This window comes from Limulus polyphemus, unplaced genomic scaffold (genome assembly GCF_000517525.1).
Source record: "Limulus polyphemus unplaced genomic scaffold, Limulus_polyphemus-2.1.2 Scaffold1596, whole genome shotgun sequence".
Classification (NCBI taxonomy): Eukaryota; Metazoa; Arthropoda; class Merostomata; order Xiphosura; family Limulidae; genus Limulus; species Limulus polyphemus.
Genome location: NW_013667206.1, coordinates 113636 through 127455, shown reverse-complemented (window position 1 = coordinate 127455; position 13820 = coordinate 113636). Strand labels below are relative to the sequence as shown.

Here is a 13820-nt window from a genome sequence, read left to right as displayed (position 1 = left end):
CCAGAACTCCGAGCTTGACTGGAGAACGGAAGATTGTTCATTTGTTGTACCTTTCAAACTAGAGTTACTTTATGTTTAAAAAGTCGCTATTGGACAGATGGGTATTACAGGTAAAAGGAAAGGTTTATCCCCCCACTTTCCCTTGCTAATGAAACGCTTGAGTTTATTTGTTGAACATCGAGAAAAGGGGTGGAGGAGGGGATAGAACTAGTGTGTAAGTTGATTTCCTCTCCTTTGTTTGATCACAGATAGAATAGGTAATAAGTAAGCCGGCTGTCGGACTTAATAGAGCATGTTTGTTAAACACAGCTTCTCCCAGCAGTTTCCTTTATCCGCTGTTTTCATTGTTCACAGCTGGAACGTTTTCCTTCGAAAACAATGCTGGGAATTTCCTCTTTTTTCCGTCATCTGACTCAATCTGAAAGATAGGTGCTTCTATATGCGTAATGTGATGAAAAGCATGACCGAAATTTAGGAAATCAAATGTCTCTTCATACGTTTCCAACAAATGTTATTTGTGCACAGTTATGGGGAAAACCTTATATATATTTCAAGAATAGTTACTGACAAGACACAGAAAATAACAGAAATTATGATCCGCTGTTGTTGTTGTTAAGCGCAAGGTACACAAAGGAATATCTGTGCTCTGCCCACCACTAGTATCGAAACACGGTTTCTTATGGTATAAGTCTCAGACATACCGCTGTGTCACTAAGGGGCATTATGATCTGAAAATATTTAACAATTTTTATTAAGGTTATAACGTACAGAAACTGCCGTATTCTAAGTATCTGACATTACTTTGTTCAATATATTAAAAATTCGTTTTTTTATTTTCACTTTATTACAGGTAGTTTTCAACAGATTGTTCTAGCTTTATAGAGATGAACAAACTTTCTTGAGTATGTACAATAACAACTGCGCAGTCCCACACAGTGTTTAAGCCTCCCACCCAAATACTTCACAGAAAAATTATATTCTAAGTGGTTTTTATCGGACCAAAAAATGTCAAAGGTTGTCAAGTTGCTCTGGATTCCCCGTGCATTGTAAGAAAATGTTTGAGATAACACTCAGAGGACGTGAATGTTATCTACGAATAGTGATAATTGTGATGTGATATATATCTTGAAGATAAAAATACGTTACTTAAATAGTGAAACCAGGAATCTGGCACATGTTGTTACTATGATAACGTCATAGGTCTTAGAACAACTTGCGAATTTCTTAGAAGTGTGGTTGAAAATCTTATTTATTTCGTATCTAATTACGAGGTCTTTGTATGCTCATTGCTTTAATTGTAAGTGTGAATAATGGTGTATTTAATATGTCATTGCGAAGGCGGTTTTGTGTATTTAATTGTGGTTGAAAATATAATGTTATGACGCATTGTCAGTAACTTTTGATCAAAAGTGAACTATATACAGAGAATGAAAGATTAAAATTAAACAGCATTTTATAAATTCATAAAGCCAATTTCATGAAACAAGACGTATATATATATAATGTCATAAATAGATACACAAGAACACTAAAATCCATGATGCTTATCAGCTGGGTGCGTACCCTTGCTATTAATAATTACTGTCGGCCATAATCGTAATATTATTTCTTGACGTTCGAGATCAGATTATGAGATTTAAGTTAACTATATGTTTGTACACTAATATAACAAGGCCAGATAATTTGCATAAGTGCAGAGGTAATCAAAATATAATAATAATATTAAAAATAATTATAAATATTTTAACCAATAATATTAATGAAACTAAATTTAAATAAAATTGTTAAATATGTTATTATTTACAAACCACACAAAAAATCAGTCGTTTCTTGTTTCAAGGGCCAAATCAAAATATGTTGCCCTTCGGTGGATCAGAGACAAGCCTACGAGCTTATAACGCTAAAAATCGGGTTTCAATACCCACTATGGTAAGATAGCCCATTGTGTAGCTTTGTGTTAGTATATGGAAGCACATTATGCTAATTTAACAATAAATTGGCAAAGAATGACTTATAAACATAGTGAAGTGATTTATTTTGGGAGGGAAAATACTACATGTTTTAACAGATCATTGATCTGTCTTCTTCAAGTATAAAGAAGACAGACCAATTTTTGTCGAAACATTTACGTTCCCCCTAAAGTAAACCACTTGATTGTGCTTATAAATCGTTGTTGGCAAATTACGTATCCCTCAAAATAAACCACTTCATTGTGCTTATAAATCGTCGTTGGGTAATTACGTTCCCCTCAAAATAAACCACTTCGTTGTGCTTATAAATCGTTGTTGGCCAATTACTTTCCCACCCAAAATAAACCACTTCGTTGTGCTTATAAATCGTTGTTGGCCAATATATTATTAGCTTTGGGGTTAACAACAAAACGAACAAACAAAAGAGAATTTGTAGCAGCTCACACCCAACAACATAAACTACCCTTAACCCTGACTCTTGTAAGATCGATAGATATATTTATTCTTTGCAATATTTATCTTCTACTTACAATAAAAGTAAAATGCATTTTATTTACAGTCTTTGGGCACATGTGTAGTAAGACGGCAACGTAAATCTTCCAAATCCAAAATGTTATCGATACCTTAGTTTAAGCAAAACAACGCATTGCTTAAAAATTGTAACCTATTATCATGATTTCAAGTTTTTCAAAGTTCTTCTTAGGCCATTTTCTACATCTTGCCTGAGATGCAGAATGTAGGATGAATAGCTTCTTAAATGTTTAGATACAGAATTTCATGCTTAAAACAAATCTTGTAAAATACAGTTTATACACACAACATAAAACAACGACAAACCTAAAATTTCACTTTTACGCAATTAATTTCATTCATACAAGTTTATAATTAAATGGTGTTACTTATGGTTATTAGAATGTCCGTGAAATTGATAATAATTTCTTATAAAATTTTACTTTTCATGCAACTGAATGGTTCTGAACGTCACCAGTTACAATTGCGGCTCTTTTTGAGCTTGTTACGTAGATTTATCCAATGATATCACTAACCACCAGAGGCGCTAATCTGTTTAGTTACCCATTTATTTCGATCTGCTTGGTGTATTTTCGTTTAGTTGAGCTAATTATCTCAAGTTAGGAAAATCGAATAAAATTTATGAACAGATACGTGTAAAAAAACTGCTTCATACAACTGTCAATGTCTTCGTAATGGCAGTTCCTACCACCATCTTTTACTCCCACCCATAAGCAAGCACGTGCGCTTGCTCACCCACCTTAATGTATATGAATAGGGGGGGGGGATAGCATAACTACTTTGCAAAGCTCTCTAACTATAGGTAAAACACAATAAGGCTAACGGTTTCCGCGGCTTTAGGCACGTGGCCGTCGTCTCAAGTCATTACCACCGTTACTCACATGTATCTTTCTATTTACGCAAGTTCCAGCTGTTACCCTGCGGCCGTCTGCCAGACGCTGAGACAAACAGACAGCCCTGAAAGCAGAAGTACTTGTGTACAGTGTAAAGCCAACCTGGCCTGCCCGCTCAACAGCCTGCGTTCTTTTTAATATTGTGTTTAATACAACTGGAGGGCCCTTTGGTTGCCAATGGTGTAAGAAGAAAGCTGTAATCGGAAGAAAGGTAGTACTAGTTAATGGTCATTTCTGAGCAAATTCAAACTGGTGTATTATCTTGTTTTTCACAAACAACTAAAAAGTTATTTTATTTCACACAATTCGGACACAAACCATGGGTTTCGCCAGTATTTTTTCAGGGGAGGGGTAAATTGTGAAATGAGTAATACAAATAGGCCTAGATATGCCATGCGAAGTCAATTGAAGTCTAGTACATGGTCCATAGAAAGGTTCATGTCAGATTGAAGAAACATATTAGCAAACGAAAAAGGTTATTATTTTCGACAGCTTTCGCAACACTAGAATTAATTTTCTTTGACCATCAAAATGCGGTTGAGGTTAAAAGTGAAGTGTGGTCGTTTGTATTCGACTATCCAACCCCCACCCTGCGCCATGCCCATGTAAACCCGTTTTCGGAGGGATGTATTGCGTTGATATTTTATCTTTTTTTTTTCCATCATGTCAAGTCCCCCTGTAGGACAGCGGTAAATTCACGGACTTACAATGCTAAAATCCTGGGTTTGATTCCCCGCGGTAGACACAGTAGATAGCCTAATATGGCTTTGCTCGAAAAAAAACAAACAAAGCATTAGGTCAACCTAAAAACATAGGTGATTCGTCTACCTTTGGCCCGGCATGGCCAGTTAGTTAGGGCGTTTTACTCGCAATCTGAGGGTCGCGGGTTCGAATCCCAGTCCCACCAAACATGCTCGCCCTTTCAGCCGTAGGGGCGTTATAATGTGACGGTCAATACCACTTTCTGTTGGTAAAAGAGTGGCCCAAGAGTTGGCGATGGGTGGTGATGACTAAGTACCATCCCTCTAGCCTTACACTGCTAAATTAGGGACGGCTAGCGCAGATAGCCCTCATGTAGCATTGCGCGAAATTGAATACAAACAAACAATCGTCTATCTTTATGTGCTTGCTATGGACGCTAGCAAAACGTTATGAGTGACGAAAACTCTGTAAAAACCTTAAACGTTCTAAATGTCATTTGCGTGAAAATTTGATTGACAGCATCTCTTTTTCATTCTTAATCATCAGACTTTCATTGGAGAATAGTGGCTCTTGCGACAGGATAGTTAAGAAAGCTATTTTAGACATGTCGCGTTTACGTTACAGTCTATTTGTCCTCTACCAAATATATCCTCTTTCTGTAATCACGTGTCCTGAGTGTCCTCATTGTTCACTTATATTATCGCCTTGTTTTTTAAGTGCAAGCCTTCTAAACTAACTTTTGTCTAGATATACATGCACTACATATGTTACTTTGAAACCTCAACCCTGACCTGCTCGTGTCTGAAGCGGGCCAAGTTATCTAATCTAAAGCTTTGTTGTCGGTTTGTTGTTTGTTTTTTTCGCTCACAGGAACAAATCTTTCTCATTGGGTTCACATGTTATCTTTTCGGTGAAGGTAAAACATCACCGTCAAATGTATTCCAGGACCTTACGAAATCATTTAGATGTTTATGCAGATGTGACGTAAGACGTTTTATCGTGTGTAAGGTAGAAAGTACAGTACTTAGCTGACTCTTGAATTCATTATATCGCAATCTGAAGAAAATTTTAACAATATTACCTGTCTAATCTAGCCTTGTTAAATAATTTCGAACGCTTGTGAGATGTGGCCATCAGATTGTTCTAGGTCTTAAATATATATATCCCAAAGCTGTCTTGGGTCTTAAATATATATATATATATATATGTATCCCAAAGTTAAGTTTAAAAGTTTTTTCTTCTTATCTCCGATAATTCATCGTTTGTATTAACCAGCAAATTTATTGAAGAAGTAAATAAACCAAGTAAGTTTATTGAGTTTCTGCTTTACGTCATATACGTAGTTGAAAGTTTGAGTTTATTGGCGCTTTAATTCAAAACCTTTATTGTGCATGTTGACAGTCGAAGTTGATGCATTATGCTATCTGTTTAGTCGTTGTTTCTGCCTATGTGTACTAACTTTCTATTAATACAGTTAAGTACTTACTACTAACGTGTAAATTATTATTATAATGTTTGTCGAAGATCTTATTTATAAAAGATGTAGTTACGAACGAACATATTCTGTTGCAGATTTAACGCCGGTATAACCGTTGGATATATTTAAAAAACCTTCAAATTCGGACCGTTAGTAGAAGCGTGATCAGACCCTAAGTTTTCTTCAAGGTAAGTGTTAATACTGTTATCTTAACATTAAAATTAACCTAAATTGGCTTATCTTGAAGATAGGAAGTGATATTTTAACGTAATATGGCGGTTAATGAAAGTGCTTTACTAAAGAATGTAACATTTTACTGTACGAAGACAAAGAAACTGAGATTCTGCTATAGATTCCTTTCATTTACCTTTCTCTGGAGAATATTTTTATGTTCAAATATCAGATTTAGGGTATTTATTTAATAAACTAACACCATTTTATTGTATCATCATGATATTACTGTACGTGTGTGATACGATATTACACAAGCAACTCGACTTATATTAAATAATTTATGGTCGAAAAAGGTCTTTATAGAATTACATAACTTAAGTAAATACCTGAGTGTACATGCATGAATAGTATATATATATATATATGTAAGTATTGTTAATTAGATGTTAAAACTATCGCAACACATTACATGTAACTAGACGTTTGATTCTTCCCTTATAAACACATATTGCTAAATGAATATTGAAAAAAATATCTCAAGGCATCAAATGTAACTCATTGTCGTAGAAAGTAGTTTTGGAGTAATCAGGTCATTGCCACATTGCCATTTCTAAGGGGATCTCGGGGCATGCCCTCCAGAAAATGTTTGAAAATTTAATGCTATGAGCTTGAATCTTGGGCCATCTAAACTATAGATACTGCATACACACAGTGTAATGTATGGAAATAAAAGAAGCAAGTTTTAATACGTACGTTGTAGCTATACATGCCATAAAAAAGTGGTCAGGCCCTGGCCTGACTGACCTTACCGCTTCCTTCGGCCTTGTAACTCATTACTTGTTCTTTTCTCCAATTTTTCATAACTTATAAGGGTTAATTTTGATCATGTGTTTGGTAGGTATATCTTCAAGAAAAGTTTTTTTTTCTTCTTGTTACATGTATGACAGATTACAAACATTGTATACTATCATGAGAAGAATATTTTTACACCTTAAGTAGTTTTAAAATAGTATAAAAATATGTTAAGCTTTGTTTGAGCTTGTATTTTCAAATGTTTATAACAACAGAACATATATTTCTTGAGCTAGTACAGTTTTGTATATGTTTTTGTTGTAAGGCAGAGTCTAAACTCTAAATATTTTATCTCACGTGTTTATTTGTTTTAAATTAAATCCTGTCTATGTAGAATAAATATGAAATCAAACTATCATTCGACTCACCATTTGTTACTGAGTTATAACCTGTTTCTGGGAATTTCCTCCATCACCAGTAACCCTGGACAAGAACAAATCGAAACAAGACTAGACTTCTTTTAGTGATGGAATACATATTATATGTATGGTGTTATAAGTTGTCCCCACATGTAATGAACCTATCGAATGATGTATTGGGCTTGGTGTTTACTTGTATTATTTAAACAGCTTTTCTGATGAATAATTCAGAAGAATATATTAATAACATCAATGCTACATATTCTTCAAATCCTTTGTAAATATAAGTTAGCCGTGGTGAGTAAAAGACAACTCAAAACACCATACATATACATGCTGTGTACTAATGGGACTGTGTATTTGTTTTTGTTAATTTACAAACAGTTCTGTAACTGGTTAACCGTATATAAAAAATGTATTTATTATGATTGGTTAGCAATAGAAATTTAACTTTTATAATTAATTAACCGTATATAAACAATGTATTTGGTATGACTGGTTAGCAATAGAATTTCAACTTTTATAATTGGCTAACTGTATATAAACATTGTGTTTATTATGACTGGTTAGCAATAGAATTTTAACTTTTATAATTGGCTAACTGTATATAAACATTGTGTTTATTATGACTGGTTAGCAATAGAATTTTAAGTTTTATAATTAATTAACCGTATATAAACAATGTAGTTATTATGACTGGTTAGCTATAGAAATTTAACTTTTGTAATTGGCTAACTGTATATAAACATTGTGGAATTTAATTGGAATTTAATTTTTGTAACGGGTTAGCAGAAAGCAGAAACCATATATCTGTCGTAAGTGTTAACACAAAAAAAAATGTGTTTATTGTAGATAATTAATAATAGATCATGCTTTTGACGTAGCTGTTTCACAGTAGAACATGCATTTGTTAACTAAATGTACTTGTTACATGTGTTGTATATAGAGTTAAGACGGATAGTAGTTGTTGCAGCCGATTATATCTTATAATCCGTTAAAGCATTATATGACAAACCTGTTATTGAGTTTGTTCTGCAAGGATTTGTGTGAAGAAAGTGGAAGTGTGAGATATTTCTGTTTCATCGCTGGAAGGAAAGTGATTACTGCGATTTAAGTAATTCCTTCAGAATTGAAAGTGAACGTGTACTATGTGTCAGGAATTTGTTATCACAACTTAAATATGATTAATTTACCTGACGTAAATTTACTCGTGTAAATAATGTGACTCATATGTTTCTTAACTGGTAATTAATGCCTTTGTATTTCGAATGACTTTTATTTCACATTACCTATTTAAGTACATTTTTTTGTATTCCACAAAGGAGTAACGTTTTGTTCGATGAGGATATGGTAAATTTCTGTATGATTACTGCGAAGTTCAGTATGTAAATAGAGCAATAGAAGTTACAGGTATGGTTGTTTAGCTTGTAATCTATTACATAAAATATGAATGTTTATACTAGACTTCAGAATAAACAGATACCTCTGTACGTTTGTTTTGGAGGAGGATGAACAAGGATTTTAGTAATTTACTGGTTTCTTAATTGAGACAAGAACTGCATGTTACAAACCTAATGCATGAACATATTTACAAAAGAACGTCGCGTAATATAAAGTACAATTAACCCATAATGGAATGATTTGATTTGATTCCTTAAGTTTTCTTTTTTGAAGTGATCTTTGATCAATTTATAGTCGAATGTTTATCCTGTTTCCTAGCTCAAGATTGTGTTTCTATGGTAACATAGTTATGATTCATTCCCAAGCAAAGAAAATACTTTCATTTTCTGTTACTGTGGTTTAATACTGATTTTATCGCAAAAGGCTATGGTATTGAAACTGATTAAGTTTGTCTTTGTATTATATATATATATTTATTTGTATAAGATTCAAAGAAAACCGTGTAAAGATTTCACAGTAGTGAAATACACTCGTCGCAAGATTATTATTATTATTATTATTTTGGTAGATCGGGATTGAAAGTTTCATCCACTACGACAAAGATTGGTTATATCTCAAGAACAAACACTTTTTTGTAAGTATCCACCATTTTGGTATGTATGGAATTGTGAAAATAAAACTAAATCAACAGTTTACTGTTGTGATCAATGAGCAAAATTCAAAGTCAGACAAAATATTTTATGTTGAAAACTTATATATTCTTTTGACCTTTTTTGTAGCTATACTAATATGATATAATGTTATTGTCACAGAAGTTTCTTGTTTTCAAAACTGCAAGAAACAATTGATTTCATGTGAAGACGAATGGCATGGTTCAGAATTTAGCCTGTAAGTTTAACATTTTTGTGCTAATCTGTGAACTGGGATTATAGCAGCTTCTTTTGCAAAAATCTTTATAGTAAAGTATTATTATTCTACCTATATGTCACAGCACGAACTCCTAACTGTGTTAACGCAAGTTATCATGCTAAAGGGGGTGGGATTGTTTTCTTGAATCAGCAGATATTGTTCAGCGATTCTGGGACAAATGTTTCCCACTTCGTTGTAACGTAACTAGGATAGCAGCGGAACTCCCCTTAATTTTTTGACTACAATAATAAATTGTAAATGAGGAAAGGGAGGGAAGTCAGGGCGTTGTCCCTCCCGGAAATCGCCTACTTAGGTATTATTTACCTTAGCTTGGCAGGAAATACAGTTTCATTCCTTTTTGCCCTCCGGGTCAAAAATCGACACCTTATCAAGGCTCCACGCGATTCTGTTATATCTTAACTTTGTCTTCTCGCTTTCGGTTTCCATACAGTAAGTAGTCGAATATTCAACATATTTGACATAAAAATGTAGAAATGTTAAATTATGTAACAATACTTACGCAACTGGATGCTAGTGTTCATTATATTCTGTAGTTTGGGAATATATAGACTAGGTTATGAACTATTAGACTAGAGGCGTTCTTCTGGAAGTTCTTTCAGGTGGAACGAGATCTAAAAGGATTTCCTTTCATCTGTCTCTCTGCCTTGGGTACTATACGTTACAGTATAGAAGCCCTCCATGTGAACTAAGATTACCGTGAGAGAAAGTATCCCTTCATTTGGTCAAGATTTCCAATGTTTAATTCTATTATAGAATAGTGAATAAAGTATTAGTTTTAGCTGAAATTAATAGATAGGAAAATGAAAGGTCAAGCAAACGTATAGATAGATAACTTTATAAGTGTCCTTTTCAGTATGAAGTAAACAATCATAGAAACCCATGATATATTTCATTGTTTCTTTTAAAGAGATTTAATCGAATAATTTTATTTCCCGTTATTCAGCGTGAGCATGATGGGATATTTACTGTAATTTCGTTTATCTTGCATTTTACTGCATTAAACTTTTTAAACATAATTGGAATGTGAGTGCTTAAAACTGTGCAATTTATTATTGGCTTATTTTTTTTTAACGTTATACTGAAATGAACGGTCATGGGTACATCAGAAGTCAGCCATAATTACAGTTTTCAGACGTTATATCCAGTAACCAGCAGTTTCGTGACAGGTAGAAAACAGGGTATTATTTACCTGTACGAGTTAGCCTTTAAACACACTTCGTATAGGAATCAGTTACTAAATGACGTATAACTATATACGCTTTTGTTTAAGGATGTTTGTTCCGTTTTCTTATATTTATTGGTATTTTTTCATACACTTACATATCATATTGGATGCATTATAAAGAACAGAAATTTCAGATTTATACGAAAAAAAACACACACAAAATGTATAGTGGAGTAATATGTACAACTAAATATATTATACTTAAATTAAAAATATATAAATGACGTTCGGGAAGTCAGACATTCAGAAATGTTTGTACAGAGCCCCATCTGTTTCATCTATTCATATTAATTCAATAGCTAGTTCCGGTTCCGGGTTAAGACATCCGTCGGACAGCGGTTCTGCCCTCGAAGCAAGGGAAAGGTAAACATTTTTAACACTACAGATAATTCTTTACCTCGATAAAAAAATTTTAAACGAGCAAAGAGTTACCATAATAGGTAAAAATGGATGTGAGCTTGGTGTTGTAGGTAAACAATCGTACAGCTTACTCTTTCATTCCGAATAGACAGAGTTTGAAGCTGGCAATTCAGGTTTCCGGCTAAACTTAGAACTCGGGTTCTTTTCATATCTCTGTAGAGGGAACTGGGAAGTGAAAACATACAAGCTCACATTGTATGTTTCATTTCGCGGGTTAGCTTGTAAAGCAGGGTTGAGCCGGATGGAAAAATTTGCCCTTTCAACGATGCAGGGTGTTTTAATACCGATAAAGATGGGAAATGACAGTCATATTTTGAACATATATTCGAATTAGTTGCTTATTCTTGGTTGATCATCTCCACGTGTTGGTAATAAAACTTGCATGTGTCAACTCTAACGCCTGTCACGTGGTGCTGTAACGATACAATTCCACGCATTTTCAATTCCTTTAATGAATAGAAGCTGTCAGATATTGATATAAAGTGTGTGTGTGTCAATTGCTCGACCTTCCGTTATCAAACAAAAAGTTCAACAGTCAGACCGAGTCGTGAACTTATGACTAATTTTTTGTTACAGTTAACAAAACAAATATTGCTTTAAAAAATAATTCATACATGTTATTAACCTGGATAAATAACGGGAACAAAATGGAGCCCTCCAGTTCAATTTCATCATTAAGCAGCATCAAGAAGTAGAGCAAAGTAGGATTGATCACGTGGGTGAATTTACCTACATTTAAATTCGTATTACATATGTTGAACCTGACTTGAAACATCAATATTTCTGTTCTTTAATATCTTCAATATTATCAGTCAAGTCACTTGAAATATTTTCATTCGGTAATATTGTGTTACTTAATATTACCTGTGTTGTTAACTACGTCACTTATAATATGTATATTCAGTAATATGTTGTTACTTAATATTACCTGTGTTGTTAACTACGGCGCTTATAATATGTATCTTCAGTAATATGTTGTTACTTAATATTACCTGTGTTGTTATCTACGTCGCTTATAATATGTATATTCACTAATATTTTGTTACTTAATATTACCTGTGTTGTTAACTACGTCGCTTATAATATGTATATTCACTAATATTTTGTTACTTAATATCCTGTGTTGTTAACTACGTCGCTTATAATATGTATATTCAGTAATATGTTGTTACTTAATATTACCTGTGTTGTTAACTACGTCGCTTATAATATGTATATTCACTAATATTTTGTTACTTAATATTACCTGTGTTGTTAACTACGTCGCTTATAATATGTATATTCACTAATATTTTGTTACTTAATATTCCTTGCCTGATTACTAAATTCACTTGAAATATTACGTCTATTTAAATATCTACGTTCAAATATATTTTATTAATATGTATGTTCTCTGTCTGTTTAATTAATTCACATTCAATCTTGTAAAAATAGAAAATAAAATGTCTATACGCTAATTGAACTTTATAAACCATTATAGTGGTCACTAATTAAAATAAGAACAATATACCGAAACCTCAACTTGGCACTCTTTCTCTAAGGTTGTACGACAATAAAGGTTTAAGATTATCTCCATCGTTTTCCTTAATCTCACCAAGTTATTAATATAAGTATATTTTAAGTGAGTTCTCTTCATTAAATCTATGAATTCGAAAAGAATTGTAGTAAACGTAAGGATATTCGTTGTAAGTACGTACTGTAAAAACCAATAGGTGTGGAAATAGTAACAGTAAGTGTGAAGCTGTTCTGGATTACCCGGTATATATATACATACATGTACTTATCCATTATTTCAATGTACATCAGATAATTCTCTGTCATTTAGAAGTCCTAGATGAAACTATTATATTGGGCTTAGCGCAGCATGGTGGTTAGCAGGCACGAACTGCGAATTCTAGGATTTATGGCTACATTGCCGAAACAACGTACTCCGCATTGTGGGGTCGTGATGGTGTTTTATAAGATGATTGTCAAACCCCACTATTGAGCCAGCCGAGAGATGGCGGTGGTTGCTACCTTCCCTTTAGACTATCAGTTCAAAATCGGGGACGGCTCTGTGATGACAGCCTTTCTATAGCTTTGAACGACTATTCTAAATACAACAACAACTGTCTATTTTATGTATAGCATGTGATCATAATACTTATTTGTGATAATAAAACAATTCGCAGTGCTTGTTAGATGCAAGGGTTAGTTCACGTTGACATAACCATAACGTGTTATGAAAACTAAAAAAGAGGGTGTTAGTACATAAAACTATTTCAATGAATGAATGTAACTGTGGTGACGTTTTTACTGCTTATAGTATGTTTCCTGTAAATTTGATAATAAACATTTCCGTTACATTGATCATATTCATAACACATTACAACTGATAACATGCAAGGTATAGATGGATCCAACAAATCGGTAGTAGTGCTTTTCAATGAAATAGCTGGCCCGATCTTGTTCTACAGCTATGTCGAAGATGATAGCTTTTGTTAGACAACAGCAGGAAATAAAAAGTGAAGACGAAGAAGCGCATCTGTATATTAAGGTGTTTGTAATTTGTTTCTAGTTAGAGCAGACAAACAGCATTTGATGATTTTAATTCCAGATTATATAGACTTCATATATAACGTTACTGATTTTTAAATAACTATTCGTTTCGTTGTTTCTAGTAAAACTTACCTACAGCGAATCACACGAAACGTTACCTCCACATTAAAAAAATCAAAAAATCCCCAAGTTCATTTTGAGATGAAAATGGATGTTCTCTGTGATCCACTATATACAATTTGTTAGTTTTTGTGTGTAGTGTTAAAATTGTTTATAACCTTTCAACTTGCTCGATTTTACAGTTTCATATAACCCGTGACAAACCTTATACGATATTGCATGTCATTT

At 33.4% G+C, this 13820-nt stretch overlaps 1 protein-coding gene across 4 annotated transcripts in view; it reads left to right on the top strand.

Moving 5' to 3' along the window:
• LOC106464241 (homeobox protein prospero-like) overlaps positions 1 to 13820 on the top strand; it is a 101923-nt gene that overhangs the window by 44931 nt on the left and 43172 nt on the right. The window contains exons 3-5 of one of the 4 annotated variants that reach the window (XM_022391956.1): positions 5669 to 5761; positions 8928 to 8993; positions 10814 to 10877. The gene's annotated coding sequence lies outside the window, so the exon portion shown is untranslated. Of the gene's footprint in view, positions 1 to 5379; positions 5401 to 5668; positions 5762 to 8927; positions 8994 to 10813; positions 10878 to 13820 lie in introns of those variants that run through there. The other 3 variants (XM_022391955.1, XM_022391954.1, XM_022391957.1) reach the window with 3 other exon arrangements.